This window comes from Leptodactylus fuscus, chromosome 11 (genome assembly GCF_031893055.1).
Source record: "Leptodactylus fuscus isolate aLepFus1 chromosome 11, aLepFus1.hap2, whole genome shotgun sequence".
NCBI lineage: Eukaryota > Metazoa > Chordata > Amphibia > Anura > Leptodactylidae > Leptodactylus > Leptodactylus fuscus.
In genome coordinates this window covers 7,594,116-7,610,556 of record NC_134275.1, presented here as the reverse complement: position 1 = coordinate 7,610,556, position 16,441 = coordinate 7,594,116, and the positions used below count along the sequence as shown (strand labels likewise).

General features: G+C 43.4%; 1 protein-coding gene across 1 annotated transcript in view; it reads right to left on the bottom strand.

Annotated features, from left to right (window-relative positions):
• The window catches only part of ARHGEF9 (Cdc42 guanine nucleotide exchange factor 9), a 197,952-nt gene extending 182,089 nt beyond the window's left edge, over positions 1-15,863 (bottom strand). Inside the window, exon 1 of the mRNA XM_075260245.1 lies at positions 15,404-15,863. The gene's annotated coding sequence lies outside the window, so the exon portion shown is untranslated. The remainder of the gene's footprint in view (positions 1-15,403) is intronic.
• Positions 15,864-16,441: the final 578 nt, after the last annotated feature.

Here is a 16,441-nt window from a genome sequence, read left to right as displayed (position 1 = left end):
AAGATAAATGGTGGGACTCCTTCCACATTCCAATCCATCAGGTAGGTGACACCGAGTAACAAAAGAAAAGGCACTGTAGACATTTAAAGAGGATCTTTCATCACCACCACCAACTACAGGTCTTTGTATCACTTAACAGCTCTGGCAGGAGGTCGGAAGGGAACCCTGGGTTCTGAGCCTTGGGGGTTCTGAGCCCTGGAGATTCTGAGCCCTGGAGGTTCTGAGCCCTGGAGGTTCTGTGCCCTGCAGGTTCTGAGCCCTGGAGATTCTGTGCCCTGGAGGTTCTGTGCCCTGGAGGTTCTGTGCCCTGGAGGTTCTGTGCCCTGGAGGTCCTGAGCCCTGGAGGTTCTGTGCCCTGGAGATTCTGTGACCTGGAGATTCTGAGCCCTGCAGATTCTGAGCCCTGGAGGTCTGAGCCCTGCAGATTCTGTGCCCTGGAGGTTCTGAGCCCTGCAGGTTCTGAGCCCTGCAGATTCTGTGCCCTGGAGGTTCTGAGCCCTGCAGATTCTGAGCCCTGCAGATTCTGAGCCCTGCAGATTCTGAGCCCTGGAGGTTCTGAGCCCTGGAGGTTCTGAGCCCTGGAGGTTCTGAGCCCTGCAGGTTCTGAGCCCTGGAGGTTCTGAGCCCTGCAGGTTCTGTGCCCTGGAGGTTCTGTGCCCTGGAGGTTCTGTGCCCTGGAGGTTCTGTGCCCTGGAGGTTCTGTGCCCTGGAGGTTCTGAGCCCTGGAGATTCTGTGCTCTGCAGGTTCTGTGCCCTGGAGGTTCTGAGCCCTGGAGACTCTGTGCCCTGGAGATTCTGAGCCCTGGCAAAGCCTGCCTCTGATTGGCCAGTGTCAGAAAGCTCCGAATCGCAACCCCTTGAACGACACCACCCACTTAGCAATAATTTACATATCATGAACCAAAACTAACACCATTGATTGCTGAGGCACAATGGGGCTAGAGGACAAAATCCAACTGTCCCAGAACAGTGACACAGTGCCTGGTTAGGGTAATAGTAATAATATTATATAGCGCCAACATATTCCACAGCACTTTACACATGAGAGGGCACATGGACAGACATGTATTTGATAATACAATGTAACAAATCATTAATGTATCAAACAATCGGAGTGAGAGCTTACAGTCTATGAGGAATTAGGGAGATACAAGAGGTAAGGGGGCGGGTCTGCTACAATGGTCCAGCCATCTTTTACTAAATAAAGTCATATAACTAAAGCTGTAACCTTTCACCACCTCCCCCCGTTTTTTGTATTTCTTAGTAGGTGCTGTAACACTCATTCCAACACTGTTGTAATTTTTCCCCTAGACTCTCTTGTTCCCAAAAAAAAATCAGTGCTGTTAGTTTTGGTGCCTGATATACTATTTAGTCTCTGTACTGTCAGGAGGGCGGGGTCAGGCAGGAGCAGACAAGGAGGTGTGAGCATGACACTGGCCGCCTCTGATTGGAGCTCTAAAACGATGCCCCTTGTCTGCTCCTGCCTGACTCCGCCCATCTGACAGTACAGAGCCTATATTGGTTATTGGGCACCAAAACTAACCACAATGGTCGCTCAGCAAAACATCAAAATAAGCTGCTGAGAACTGGAGTTGGTGGGGGGGGGGGGGGATTTTTTCTTATACTATGCCAATATATTCCACAGCACTTCCATTAGTCTCCCATTCTATGGGGTTCACAATGTAACTTTCTTGTCACAGATACATATATAATAGGCATTAAAAGTGATTTTGCAAATACAAGTCAATGAATGCTACATTTGTAATACTGTTGATCTAGGGGTCAGTGTACAATGTATATGTGTACTTGGCTGGCCAAGCAATGGATGTATACTGAACTGGGTTCATCTCTAGGCTTAATTTAGTGTGTATGACATCCATGGTCAAACTTGCAGGAACTCCAATCCTGGTCTTTCAGGCCGGGGCTCCACGTGGTGTCTTACAGTACTGCAGATCCACAAATTGCAGGAAAATATGTGCAGAGGACATGCTGAAATCTGCAAAAATTTAGCACTTTTGGAAATTGCAGCATGTCTATTACACCTACGGAAACGCCAACGGTTTCCCTATAGGTGTCATTGATCTTCATTTTACTAAGAATATGAAAGGGAAAGGGAAAACTTAGACTTGGCCGTGACCTTTAGCAGTGGTACTTATATACTGGGCATGGAGGCATGAAGAAGAATCCAGTGATACTGAACAGTCATGGGTTCTGGATCGATGAAATCAATGCAGAAAAATCAATATAGGCTCTTTATTTATACAATGTTGCAAAAATCATCTTTGTGGTTCTCATCTGCATATTGGAGACTAAGTGATTATATTATTTATGGAGATTTTAAAAATGTCAACAACCATGTATAAATAAGAAAATCTTCTTCCATTTTATACCATCAAAAAGTTTTTTTTCACTCAATGGAGAGTCCCACTTTGGTAATCCAAAAAAATCTGGGAAGTTCACATCAGGACAGGGGGGGGGGGGCATGAGAGAAACATGTGGACATGTGTTAAAGGGGCTTTAATACTAGAACTTTAAAATCCTTGTGAGAATTGGCATGCATTTGAAGTCATTTAATAGCGTCTTCAGGAGCATTTTTGGTGACTTTTTTTTTTGTGACATTTTGAACAATTTTTATGGCATTTTGTAAATTCTTTCAAGAAGACTGTGAAAAAAATCAGCAGAAAAAAACACCGTCTTCATCATGCTATGGTGTTAGAAAAAAACATTAAAACCCAAAAATCTTCTTTCCATTCTTATTAAACGTGAAGTCAAAGAAAAGCAGATAGAAAGTCAAAAAACTCGAAGCTATAGACCTGTTATTATTTTACTTTTATGAACAGTTCTGAAGCCTTATAGACGCCCAGATTTCTGGAAGATTGTCACTTTTAGGCTGAGGCCCAATGTTGCAGAAACGCAGCTTTTTTTGTTGCGTTTTTTTTTTTTTTTAGACAAAGTCAAGAATGGCTACAAAAGGCATGAAAAATTTTCTCCATCTTGCTGTTTCTTGATTTCCAAGCTGTTCGTCTTACTGAAGTTGCAAATAACCAAGTTCTGTAAGAGCTGGTAGGCACCTGACCGTCTGTTTGAAGTGGCATATTAAGGGCTTTGTACACACACACACAGCATGGAGCCCGCGACAGCAGACGTACAAGACACTTTCTAAGACATGTGCTTTACTAATAACCACTTATATCTGTCTTTAAACTGTCACTCACCCCGGCAGAACTGCAAGACTCTGCACGATCCAGACACAAATCAAGACATGCTCTCTTGTTAAAGAAGACTGCCGCATCTATAGACAACCAGCATTCCTTCCAATCCATTAGCCCAACATTTGGAACCATGCAACACTGTAACAAGGTCTATGGATTTCACAGCATACATGATTTGCTTCACATCAATGCTTTAGTACTGGAATATGGGGAAACCAGTAGATACTATGCAAGGTGGCTTCCTCTAATGGATGGGTCCAGTCTAAGTTATATTTTTACCAAAAGAATTCCACTTTCAATAAATAGGTCTAGTTTAAAACCTCTACTCAACTATCCAAGCTCAAGATCCAATTGTGGTATATCGAAGGGACACCACTGATGGATTGAGACTAACAGAAAAATGTGACCATTATATGACCGTAGGGGAGCAAACACATAAAAATGCTGTCTTAAAGGGATATTCTAATTATCCATGGGAGATAACTGGCTGATTGGTGGGGGTCTGATCACAGGGACACCCATCTTTCCTGTGGACAGGAGTTCTATGTTAGTCTCTGCTACGCTATCTCCAGCACTCCTATACAACGGAGCAGCAGAGTGTATGATGGTTCACTGAGACAAGGGAAACAGACCCCTCATTGTCAAAATTGGTGGGGGTCCCAATGGCCAGATCCCTATCAGTGAGCAGGTGATCACCTCTTCTGTAGATAGAAGTCAACTTGAAATATCAGGAGTCCCCCTTTAACACAAAGATCTTGTAACCGGAAGTCCATGTTTCATGCCCATAATATGTGGGGTCTTATCCTTACACTCAACTTTGGTCTAACCCCATATAGCGCTGAGACAGCAATGGGCTTATGGTCCATATGTTCATGTTCCTTGAGAATACTGCTAAAGTTGTGACATCTGCAAACAAGTCAGGGGAAAAAAAACAGGTGAGGGAAATCTCCTCCAAGCTATTGAGAGTCCTTGACTCTTAACATGAGCTAGTGTCGCGATTGAGATGTGAGTTCCCATTATCCTATCGTCTCCCTAAGACACGTGATGCATTATATTAAGGTTGTAGGACAAGTGAACTTGAAGCTCGGGGCTACAATGCAAAATCTGCACCACCACCCAATACCTTGTGCCATTTATAACGCTGGTGTCTTCATGTCTGGACCATCAGTCACAAGGGGCTAGGTGCAAATTAGACACCTGCAACACCTAAAGCTAAGACTCCGGTCTGTATGAGACTCTATAGCGAGGGCTTTCAATATTTTACAGGGTGATATCTGAGCACATGTGGGTCTGTTCTCTTCATGCCAGCTGCAGTCATTCTCAATGGCTGGACATAAAAACTTTGTATATGTCACTGTCAAGCCACACTTTATACTAGTGCTGCAGGGAGATAAGAGGAGATTCTTCATGGTCATCTGATAACACTTCCCCTTGTGACCCTGGAATTCCTCTCTAATGCCATTCCTTTACCTCCCTTCCTCCAGCTCGGAGCTTCAACCTCACAGCGCTGATCTATTTTATAGTAATGGACATTATCTGTCCCTTTCATGTCTCTCCTGGCACTTTACCTTGAATTATTGCTCCTGTGAATGGTCTGAGACATTACGGTATCATTTATTGTAATGGTAGATATTGGCTATTAAACCTCTGATCATTTACTCTCTGTCAGCATTGACCCAAGTTCATTTCCTAAACTTCCATGGCTATGGATGGCTATTAATATGTTTATGAACTTTAGGGCAGGGTTGTCCAGTCTGGTCCTGGAAAGTATGCCATCAATCATCAGACTTATGTTTCACGAAGCCCTGACCCCTTACTGAACCGGGAGGGTCGGTCTAAGATACATAGAGTACAGCTGTTATAGGAGCTCAATGACAGATACCCTTTAATATGATATTTATAGCACTGATATTCCAATATTAGGAAGAAACACCTTATGGGCCACCTAAGGCTCCTGCGCCTGGATGGGATTACACCAATTGCATTGCCTCCAGTTATTCCCCGATCAGTGGTGCGATAGTTATAAGGCTATGTTCACATCACATACTCTAGATTTGTGGCATAATGAGGAACATAATGGACCTGACATGTCTTTTGGCACCGGTTTGTCTTGGCATTCGTTTTATTATTCCCTGTATTGTTAAGTGTCAATACTTTGGATACCATCAATTCTCAAGGGAATTCTCAAGGCTTAATATGATAAACAGTTGCATATATATTGCATGAGGTGTGTTCACTACTATATTGTTGGTGTGAACAGAACCTTAGAAACATCAGTTACGTTACAATTATAAGGAAGCCAATAATGCATGGAAATGACAATATGTAACCAATCCAGCTGCAAAACCATTTCCACCGAGTAGTCGTCCAGGTTTCCCTGACTCCGAGAATTTCACTCTGTGCCAATTTGCAATGTCAAATGCTTGTGCCAAACCTGAAAATAGCATTTACCAACATGTTCATTCCATCTCTTTACATTACAGGTCAAAGAGTGCAGTGGCTTTTACATTTCGTCTGGCGTCCAGTAAACTTCATTGGTTTGCAGACATCTGGTCTGCACAGGAAGGTTCTACATTACAGTATCAGTAAAGTTCAGACCCAGGACACTCGATGTTGTGTCGTGTAGCATGTGGCTATCTACAATTAGCCGTCTCTTCCATAACATTCAGGCTACAGGTGGTGGAAATATATAACTTCAAGGCACGGCCTATAGGCATGACAAGTGCCAGACCTGCCAGAAAGTGAAGAGATAAGGCCAGCGAGTTAGTGGTGAGATCCTTCCAGCTAAAGATACAAAGCGGACACAATATCTTGGACACACATAGCACAGAGACTGAGTCCGTGATACATTGAAATACAAAAAGCCCCGGCAGATAAGTAATAAGTGCGAGAACTAAAAGTATCACGAATATAATAGTTACTATGTAACAACAGCAAATTATTGGAAACCTTGAAAGGAACAAAGGCCACAATAGTTGCCAAGCAGATACTATTAATATGTAATAAATATATATATATAATATACAAGGTATCGAGGTCGGATCTACCTTGTAAAATCTGCCATCTTCCAAGCATTTATTACAGTCTAGCTCACTTGGTAGAGAAAATTTCCAGACCTTATAAGTCTCTTGTAACCTGCAATAGATCAACAGATCTGTAAGGTCCTGACATCACTTCTGCAAACTCCGTCCACGATTCTGATCAGAGCTGGAAACTGCCTAGAAATCCAGCACAAGGCCGAAAGGAGATATAATATAGAAGAAAATCAGTATTATTGTGACTGCTCTACAAGATACATCCCTTATAGCGGAGCTGGGTTTTCACTTTGCAATGTGTAGTATTATGGGAAAAGTTATCAAGGGACGCCGGTCGTTATAGTGTCTTTCTTCAATAAGTCACACGGTCAAGAAATCTGTCTATGCTGCCTGAAGACTGTATTCAGTGCTACTCTGTGACCTCGGATTCAGAAGAGGCCTCCTGTTCTGCGTTCACGCTTCTGACATAATACCTCCATGCTCTTCCTCTGCCGCTCACATAATTTGCTCCCTATAGCCCCCACTCTCATATATCGCCTATAGTTCCCCTTCTCTTAGGTCACCACTCCCCTATTACCTTCCCCAGTCTTATCAGCAGTTGTTGGTGAAGCCAAGTTCATTGTTTTGCAGAAACCAGATATAGACATGGGTACAGGTGCTAGACATGGGTATAAGTACTAGACATGGGTACAGGTGCTAGACATGTAGTAGATGTGGGTACGGGTACTAGACATGTACTAGATGTGGGTACGGGTACTAGAAATGGGTACGGGTACTAGACATGTACTAGATGTGGGTACGGGTACTAGAAATGGGTACGGGTACTAGACATGTACTAGATGTGGGTACGGGTACTAGAAATGGGTACGGGTACTAGACGTGGGTATAGATACTAGACATGGGTATAAGTACTAGACATGGGTACGGGTACTAGACATGTACTAGATGTGGGTACGGGTACTAGACATGTAGTAGATGTGGGTACGGGTACTAGATATGTACTAGATGTGGGTATGGGTACTAGACATGTAGTAGATGTGGGTACAGGTACAAGACATGTACTAGACGTGGGTACGGGTACAAGACATGTACTAGACGTGGGTACGGGTACAAGACATGTACTAGACGTGGGTATGGGTACTAGACATGTAGTAGATGTGGGTACAGGTACAAGACATGGGTACAGGTACTAGACTTGGGTACAAGTACTACACATGGGTACAGGTACAAGACATGTACTAGATGTGGGTACAGGTACTAGACATGGGTATGAATACTAGACATGGGTGCAGGTACTAGACATGGGTACGGGTACTAGACATGGGTACGGGTACTAGACATGTACTAGATGTGGGTACAGGTACTAGACATGGGTACGGGTACTAGACATGTACTAGATGTGGGTACAGGTACTAGACATGTACTAGACGTGGGTATGGGTACTAGACATGGGTACAGGTACAGGTACTAGACATGGGTACAGGTAGTAGACCAGGGTGACCACAACAGCAATAGCAGATTCTAAATCTGTGCGCCACTTTAACTGTACATCATCAAAAAATATGACCCACATCATTAAAGTTCATGTACAGAACCCTTCACAATTTCCAATTTGGACCTAGATGGAAACCAATACCCACAGAAGTCTATAGGTCCATATTCTATGTATATTGGACATCAGACGCTGCAACGCCACATGGAGACACCATACAGTGGAATAAGGAGCAGCTCCATAGTACATCGTTACTGCATCCTTGTGCATATCCAGTGTGCAAAGAAAACATTCACTGTTAAAATAAAACGGACAACCTGATTCCTTCAATGTAAAAATATCCACTTTTTAGGTAGAATTTGGCGAGTGAACAAGTTTCCATCATCTGTAAGAGGGCCCTTGACTGGCGACCGGCCAAGGTTACACTTCACTGGTGCATGGGACTGTTCAAGTAAACTGTGACGGACGAAGGAAGTAAATGGAGACACGTGAAGTATTCAAATATAATGTCAAAAGAAGAAGAAAGCTGCAATAAAATGCAAATAATAATAGGACAATGCAAGTGTAATAAAGAATACCGCCACTGCCAGGGCTGTCATGGGCTCTGCTCTTACTGGAATAATGAATATAATTTGTATATACAGTGTGCTATTTCTAGGTTACTATTCTGCTTATAATAGAATTTAGACACTACCCTGTGGCAGACGTTGTTATTTGGGCACAATTATGAGACTGGCACTATTTCATCTGTAATTTTATGTTCATTCAATGGAAGATCATCCGACAAAGTGAAACAGTCACATGACTGCGCAAAAGCAATCGTCGGAGCATGCCCTAGGAACAATGCAATCCATGTGTTGTCCTGGAACAATGCAATCTATGTGTTGTCCTTGTTTTTCAGAATCCCAGTTGCATGAATATTTCCAGTTTTGGTTTATAGGCAGGAAAAAAGAAACACAAGTCTAAATAGACATATAGAAATCAATGGGTCCGTGCGCTATCCTCAGAAAACACAGGCGACACATTGTTATAAATTACTGACGTGTGAATAAATCCTTAGTGTAGCATTTAGATATAGAAGACAGTCGGACTAGAGGAGAAGATTCTTTATAAATGATAACGAGACGAGCAACTAATGGGGAAAAGAGCAAATCGCAACATTGTTACAAGAATCTGCAATCTTGTGCGCGGTGCATGAGATGGACAAGTGAAGCTTAAGCACAGGAATGTCACTGGTAATATCAGAATAAAGCTCCCGGCTATACAACCACAGGCCCCAACCTGCAGGAAAGACAGACAGAAAACGGCGAACATGGCGCAACATAATCATTTAGAATTCATTATCACACAGAAATTATTCATTATTATTTCTTGGCTGCGACTTCTAAGTAGTTACAGATTGGAAGGCTTAGAGCCGGATGATTGTATAGCGCCAACATAGTCTGCTGTGCAACACACACATTGCACCTTCCCCTCCCCCATATACATATATGCTTGAGCCTGCAGATCGGGAGAAGGAAGGAAGTCACTGGCCGGCACCTCGGGAAGCCTCTTATGTCCTCCGAGAATAAAAGGATCAATCAGGTGTGTTAAAATCCATCAGATAAATCCTTCCCTTCCCCCAATATTTGCTGCTGGGGAGGGTCAGGAGGACCCCATACACATGAAATGGTCAGGTGGGTCCGGACAACATTCATCTAATGTGTATGGCCAGTTTTATGATGGTTTTACCACTCGTACAGATAAACACTTGGCAAATTACTGCTCAGGCTAGGTTCCCATCCACACCAGAGACTCCATAAGAGACTGCGCTGCAGATTCTGCCAAAAACTGGTGGAGAGAAATGTCCTGCATGAATGTTTCAGTATAAAAATGGCAGAAACCCAACAGACAACTGGTGGACCCCATTATAGTCTATGGGGTCTGTGGGTGTCTGCAGGAAGCTGTTTTAATGGATGGGTTCCTGTCCTTTGGTTCCTCTGGTGGAGCTGAATGATGGAGAGCCCAGCTCAAGTGTGCACCTAGCCTCGGGTGCAAATAAAAGAGAAGATAAGATAATCCTTTAATAGTCCCACATTGGGGAAATTTCAGATCCTATGTCCTGGTAAGGTGGAACTTGTGGGAACAGCCAAGCAGTGCTCAATATTGTTCCCATAATAATTCCCATAGAGGTGAATGGGAGAACAGCTGAGCTATACGGTACAATATCCATGGTCAGCTTGATGCCTGGTGAAGCAAATGTGGACTTAGATATTTAGGTCTCCATCAATGGAACAATCCTCCACCAGACGATCACTAGTCTGACGAATGCTGAGCCATCACCCCATGTCTATGTAATGGGTACGGCCACATTCAGTAGTGTTTGACTAGGTAATATGGCAACAGCAGGACGTTTGAGACATTTTCCATTCCCTTGTTTATACATAACATACTAACTTTACATGTACAAAGCAAACAGAGTCGTGGGAAACTCATCTCACGTTTTGGAATCGCTCTAAACCTATATGGCCGTCTGTTGTGCGGAGTAGAATAATACTTTATAACAAGGTATGAGCTCATTGTGGTTGCATTATATACGGTTTTCATAGTGTGCCAACTTGAATTGTTCTACGTTCCCCTGGTATGTTTGTCTCGTTGCAAATGTTTACTAAGTCTGAAGCAAGTGCTTGAATTTCAATGCTCTGATGTCACCTATTGTAGAGGCGAATGGACATAATGGTCTAATGGTGCAATGTAATAAGTCCTATCGTGCAAGGTTAGACTGGATGGAGGACTGGACTGAAACCGGGGCCATCTTGGTCTTAGTTGGTGCCCCACGAAGACCAAGAATATAGGGCCCTTCTTCCATCTATTGACCAGATTCCCAAGGTATGACTACAGGTTCTGCTATCCAGAATAATACACCACAATGTGCATGTTATGGACTTGGTATATTGGTTGACATTAATTCATAGTCATCGGCAGCAAAAGACTGGATGTGACCACTGAGGTCTATTGGAGAGTTTTGGATACCTTCTATGTCCAGTATGGGGGAATAGATAAAACTGTGACATCATCTATTGTCAGTAATGGATGCAATGATGGGTCAATGATAGGGTTGAGCCGATCTTGACTTTTCAGGATCGATTTTGAAATCCGATTTCCGATCATTTTTCATTCGAACCCGATCTCGATCCCAATTCCGATCCCAATGCAAATCAATGGGATTTTTTTACTAATCGGAGATGGGATTTTAAAAACAATCCTATTCACTATACAGCATGGAATCTAACAAGTGAACGCTTTAATTGTTAGTATCCACGCTGTGTAGTGATTTTTTTTAATCCTCTGGCTACTTAGTCCCCCCTGGTGTCCACTTACCTGCAGAGATGGCTGGTCCGGTGCCCGGTGTTCTCGTTCTTCTTCGCCTCGCTGCCCCCTGTCTCCCAGGTTACGAGAGTGTGGGTGGGTTAGGAGAGTGTGGGCCGGTACCGGTACCCCACCCTGTACCCGTCCACACTCTCCTAAGCCACAAGCCCCATCTTCTTCCTAGCTCTTTAACACTAACCTGGGAGGCGGGGGCAGTGAGGCGAGGAAGAACGAGAACACCGGGCACCGGAGCAGCCATCTCTGCAGGTAAGTAGCTACTAGAGATGTTGGCTAGTCTCCCATTAGAATGAATGGACGCATCCGGCGCACAAGGGGTTAAGGCTGTGTGCCGGCTGCTTCCATTCATTCCTATGGAACCGCAGTGGAGCCTTCACACTGAGTATACACTCCACTCAGAATGAATAGAGCGTATAATCAGTGTGAAGGCTAACATTGTTAGCTTTTCCCACAATGCTTGGCCAGTAGCAAAGCATTGTGGGAAATAATCACCGATCTGGATCCCACCTAAAAAGATTGTGTTCCGAATTTCGATCGCAATCGTGAAATTTTCTCAATAACCGATCGGAATCCGATCTTTTCCGAACACGATCGCTCAACCCTAGTCAGTGATGATATCTACAGAAGTATTCTATTAGGTTCACACTAGCGTTTGGCTTTCCACTTGAGGATCCGCTAACCTGCTTAAAAAGCAGCTACCCATGGAGACCCCTGGACCCCACAGACTATAATGGGGTCCACCGGGTTTTGGCCTGGTTTCTGCCCTGAAAAATGCATAAAAATACGGAGAGATAAGTCCCACTTGCAAGACATTCCTCTCTGTATTTTTTTTAGCGGGTCTGGACATGGAAGCCCCAAATGGAGTTCAGGCTCTGGAGTGAACTGGGCCTTATCTTTATTCTGCTTCCTTATATAATCCCAATATATTCTGCAGTGCTTTACAGATATTGTCATTTACTACTTTTGCCATCATGTTTGTGAAGGATATGAGGCACCTGCATCTAAGTTAATAAATTCCCATCGCCTATCCTGATTTCACAATGCCCGGTACTTGCTGATATCTCCTTGGTGTCTTCTGTTTCTAAGGCCTCGTTCACATCTGAGTTGGTGTTCCGCCCGGGGGAGTCTGCATGGAGACCCCCAAACGGACTACCGAATGCCTTTGCAAATGGTGTGCCAGTGAAAGCACATGGACCCTGTAGACTATAATGGGGTCCGTGAGATCTCCGCAGGGAATGTGCGGACAGGAAAGTAGTTCACGATCTACTTTCCTGTCCGCATGACTGTTGCAGAGATCTTGCGGCAAGCACATGGACCCCATTATAGTCTATGGACTCCATGTACTTTCACTGCACACTGCTTGCAAATGCGTTCGATAGTCCGTTCGGGGGTCCCCATGTGGTCTCCCCTGGACAGAATATCAACGCAGATAGGGGCCACACAGTGGCTCAGTGGTTAGCACTGCAGCCTTGCAGCACTGGAGTCCTGGTGTTCAAATCCCACCAAGGACAAAAAACCATCTGCAAGGAGTTTGTATGTTCTCCCCGCGTTTGCATGGATTTCCATCCCATATTCCAAAAAAGACATACTGATAGGGAAAAATGTACATTGTGAGCTCTATGTGGGGCTCACAATCTACATTTAAAAAAAAAAAAAAGAATACCAACGCAGATGTGAACCAAGGGGACATGGTTTTAGAGCACATTAGAGGAGCTTGGACTTATGCCATATGCCTATGACTATGTATTTGATCCATTCCTTATTCAGTGTCCGATGGATACACGCAGCTTATATGGTCACCAAATACATCCTTTGCTTTATAGCAAGTTATACAGTGTGAACCAACTCTTAGGTGTCAGACAAATGCTCGCTATTTCTATTGACCAAATGCCCATACATATAGACATGGTTCATAAAGCGTGCATGTCTTCTGAATAGGAACAGGGAAGTGAAACATTGTAACAACTCTCCTGACCACACAATATAATGTAGAATATAACCCTACATCGTGTTTAACCAACCAAATACATGTGAGATATGATATAAGCATCTGCTACTGGGTTAATTCTTCTTGCATCTTTAAGGGGAAATTAGTTTATGACCTATTGTTTAGCCTCCCCTTTCGTATGAGCTGCTTGTGGTTGCTCTCTGGATCAGCGGCTCTCGAGAACAGTTACAATTGTGCTCCATGCTCACGTACCATGGAAAACGGAAGCCGGTTGGGAGAGGACTTCTCAAAATGTCTTTGTTGACGTTCATAACAACTCCCCTAATGATTTAGGTCATTGTGTTCAAGACTGGAAGGAACTCATTGTAGAGTTAGAAGTTCAGTCCTTTAAAGACACACATATGATATAGTAAGTCCGCACGGTCACTTGTATCAGCTTTAGACCGAAGCGATTCAGGCAAGACGAGCAAAAGAATTTATTAATCCTTATACAGTCAAAAATTTGCTTCTAGGATGTTGTTACAAAAAGTTCTGATAACTGATGATTCTAGATCTCTCGAATTGTTACAATAACAAAGACACAACAATGTCACTGGGCCTAAGCAGGAAGGTGTCTCGAGCCACAGCAGCCATTGAAATGAATAGGAGACGTTTTTGCAGACGGATTCCGCGTCAAAATCCACCTGCAAAAAACTCCATGTGAACATACCCTTACATTTTAGATCCCCTTTTATACTGTGTGCCTTAGGATAAGACCTCAAGAACTAGACAGTCACTGCCCTGATACGACTTGAACTTCTGAAGACTTTCTGTAGGTAGATGAATGGAGATCCAGCCCGGCTCCGTGAAAGAGTCCGCTCTCCTTTCACATGATTGACTGGAGCCATAAATCCTGCTGACATTGTCTGTACCCTGTTTATTTGTGAATATGTAAAAACCTACAGCGCCCCTTTCCTGAGTCCCCAATTCCAATAAGCCACGTAGGTATATAGCCCACCATTTGGGGCCTGCCATTGTGTGTGCCAAGGAGAGTCATTTGATAGGGTGCACATACTGCTGGGTGCATAGATTTTGGAGGATATATAAAACGAAGAAATCGTTGCTCAATTTTGCTAACAATTTTTTACGTTCCCTATGACTATGACTATTTTTCGATACACCCAGATTAACAGCGTATTCTACCCAGGATTAAAATTATGATGTCATTTATTATCAATTCAACTTGTGGTCCTGAGTCCAGTGGGTGGTCGTAATCAGGAATTGGTAGCCCCCTCTGTGTACAATAGGAATGACAGTCATTAGGACCACCCACTGGACTCCTAAGTCTAGAACAAGCTTAATAGACTAAATGACTAATGATACTGTATCATTTCCACAAATACGTTTCAGTCTCTTGGGATCTTTCTCTGTAACAATCTGCCCATAGATTAGACTGAATGTTTAATGTAACAGATTGTCTTTACATAAAAATAAAAATTTTATCCTACAGTGATGTCAATGGAAGAAAAGTAAGTGTCTTAAGGAATTCATTGTGGTGACTCCGCAGAATATTGTGGAATAGTACAAATTGGTGATAGTGGTGTAAAATATTCGCACAAATGGCGCAAATCACAGCAAAATCTAGACATCCCTGGAGCTGGCACATTACAAGGGCACCAAGAGGATACACCTAAAATTTAAGGGGTCCTTGCCCTGGCACATGGGACATCCAACTGGTGATGAATCTCCCAAAGAATTCAGATTGATAAGGTTTATTACTTTTACTATTTGTACTTGATACAACAAGGCGTCGCTACAATAAGGATCCAGAGCTGAGCCGCAGGACACAAGTGTTGGAGCGACTTCACACAAGTCAGTTTCTTAATGTGCATCTTACTGAGTGTTGTATCAGATCTCAAGCAATGCGGAGCACAAACAATAAAAGCTCCCGGACTAAACCAAGACAACAGGTCAGAAGAGCGACCGTATTGATACATGACCCCAAAGTATTTCTGGTATTTGTGATGGGATGTTAGAATCGCCCCGTCCACCCTTACTGAAGGCAGTGACTTGTTTCTCATCTGTACTTTGTATCCGTTTTAGAAGTTTCTAAACTTGAGAGATTACTTATAAAGTTTTTAGATTCTCCTTTGGCTCGTAGAGTAGCAGGCTTATCCAATATTGTCCCCTGGTGGGGTCAACAAGGCTCAATGATAGTTATATAGTTACATAGTAGATGAGGTTGGATGAAGACATCAGTCCATCAAGTCCAACCTATAACCCTACAATCCCTACAGTGTTGATCCAGGGGAAGGCAAAAAACCCCATGAGGCTTATGATCATACATGCATGTAAATACAATACACATTACCTGGCGTGTTTATAGCTGAAGCAGCTCCTCCAAATACTGTCAGGGATAGGTCTGCATATTTGCTGTCAATCACAGACAGGCAGCTGCAGCTTGTCTGAGACCAGGGTGCTCTGTAAACACTGTATGGCCAGCCCTGCAAATCCTATCCGCTTCACCGGGCCATCCTGCCAATTCCAAAAATTCCACCAAAAGTTGTCGTCTTCCAATCCATGTAACAATCCCGGATCCCGACCAACTTTGATATAAAGAAATTGCAAAAGTCCAAACTGCAAATGAAGGGGCCAAGTAATAAAAAGATCAATAAGAGTGAATCAGTAAGAAGAGGGCAGTGTAATCCAGGGAGAGTATGCGGAGAATCCACGTGTTGTCAGCCAGGAGCTGCTCCTGGCTCAGGGATGAGGAACAGGAGTGGGAGTTCAAGCCACGGGTGTGGAGTTGTGAGCTGCCTGACATGAAATGTATCTTGTTTCCAGGCTCAGGGCAGGGCTGCAGCTCTGAGATCAGACATTGAGCATAGCCTGCTCTCACCTCACCAATAGCAGAGCCCTCAGCAACGCCGAATATGTCATCAGGCCCTAATCACCAATCTGCAACTGCACAGTCAAAACTTCCTCTCACAAGAATAAGCTTCATGTTCTTTGTTTTTTTTACATTTCAGGCTGGTGACACCGCGGCTACTGTCGGCCATTGTTTTCTCTAAGATGACTTTTCAATAGCTTTTTTTATGTTACATTCTCTGCAGGATGTTCTGTGAAATCTTACATAGGGACTGCACCCCAAACAGACAAGGGGGCATGTCTATCAATACTGGCAAACGTTACGTAGGGCGAGCCCTATTGATAAATCTGCTGTATGGACCATAAATATGTAGTCTTTCTGGAAGTGCCAAAATTCGGACTCAAATATCACCCGACTAAAAAGTGTCAAACTTGCAAAAAACTTATATATATATATATATATATATATATATATATATATATATACACACACACACACATTTTAGGTGCAAAATTTGCAGGCTGTAATGAGCAAATATTT